At 38.1% G+C, this 1,096-nt stretch overlaps 1 protein-coding gene across 3 annotated transcripts in view; it reads right to left on the bottom strand.

Moving 5' to 3' along the window:
• Window positions 1–1,096, bottom strand: part of LOC106880780 (CUGBP Elav-like family member 1-A) — a 231,347-nt gene that overhangs the window by 42,439 nt on the left and 187,812 nt on the right. Inside the window, exon 20 of one of the 3 annotated variants that reach the window (XR_001410780.2) lies at window positions 388–612. The exons of the other annotated variants lie outside the window; for them this stretch is intronic. The gene's annotated coding sequence lies outside the window, so the exon portion shown is untranslated. The remainder of the gene's footprint in view (window positions 1–387; window positions 613–1,096) is intronic. 3 annotated transcript variants of the gene reach the window in all.

The following is a 1,096-nucleotide window of genomic DNA, read 5'->3' on the forward strand; positions in this document are numbered from 1 at the left end:
ATATATATATATATATATATATATATATATATATATATATATATATATATATACATACACACACACACACACACACACAAATACACACACAGAGTTTCACCAGCAAGAATGTGGCCATACTAGACCATCCTCTATGGAACGAGTACTGATTCAGTTTTGGTGAATAAGAGAGCTTGATAGCGTCATTCTTAGTGACGTTTCCTATCAAAAATTTGACTAATTCTTTTGGAATCGCAAGTAATTGGTTATCCAAGTAATTCTTGAAAACATGTACAATTTTGAGTGAGTGTGTGTGTGTGTGTGTGTGTATATATGTGTGTACGTTTGCGTGTGCGTGCACGCGCGTGCGTAAAAATTACTGTAAGATCATTAGAAATAATCACCTACCATTTATAGCAATTTTCAGGGTTTTAACTGTTATTCATTTGTAGAGTGGGTTACGGACATATTAAATCTGCTTCTTTGATATGTGTTGTAGCTGTGTATGTGTGCAGTTGAGAACAATTAGATTGTCATAGTCTTATAAAACGATGGTCACGAGGTTTGTTGTTCATGAAGGTACTTCGATCACGTCTGGAGAAGTGTCTAAATTGAGGTGTGAATGACGTCTGTCTGTGAACAGTTGAGAAGCGAAGAGTTAGTATTATATGTGTAGTGTTAGAGGTTACAGCAAGTGGTTTATTTAATGCACACAAGAGACTATAAGAAGCATAACCAGATTCTGACATATACGAGAGTTTGATAAGAATACTGATCAGAGACAGCCACAATCGACATCGGTGGCAATGATGTTAGTCTGAACAGAATGATTGTCATGCCAAAAGTAAAAGGAGGTATAGAATGTAGAAATATATTTTCAGTATGATGTTTTCATGTAGGCGCAGGAGTGGCTGTGTGGTACGTAGTTTGCTTACCATCCACATCGTTCCGGGTTCAGTCCCACTGCGTGGGCACCTTGGGCAAGTGTCTTCTACTATAGCCTCGGGCCGTCCAAAGCCTTGTGAGTCAATTTGGTAGATGGAAACTGAAAGAAGTCCGTCGTGTGTGTGTGTGTGTGTGTGTGTGTGTGTGTTTGTGTGTCTAGAATAAGTATTAG

This window comes from Octopus bimaculoides, chromosome 2 (genome assembly GCF_001194135.2).
Source record: "Octopus bimaculoides isolate UCB-OBI-ISO-001 chromosome 2, ASM119413v2, whole genome shotgun sequence".
Lineage (NCBI taxonomy): Eukaryota > Metazoa > Mollusca > Cephalopoda > Octopoda > Octopodidae > Octopus > Octopus bimaculoides.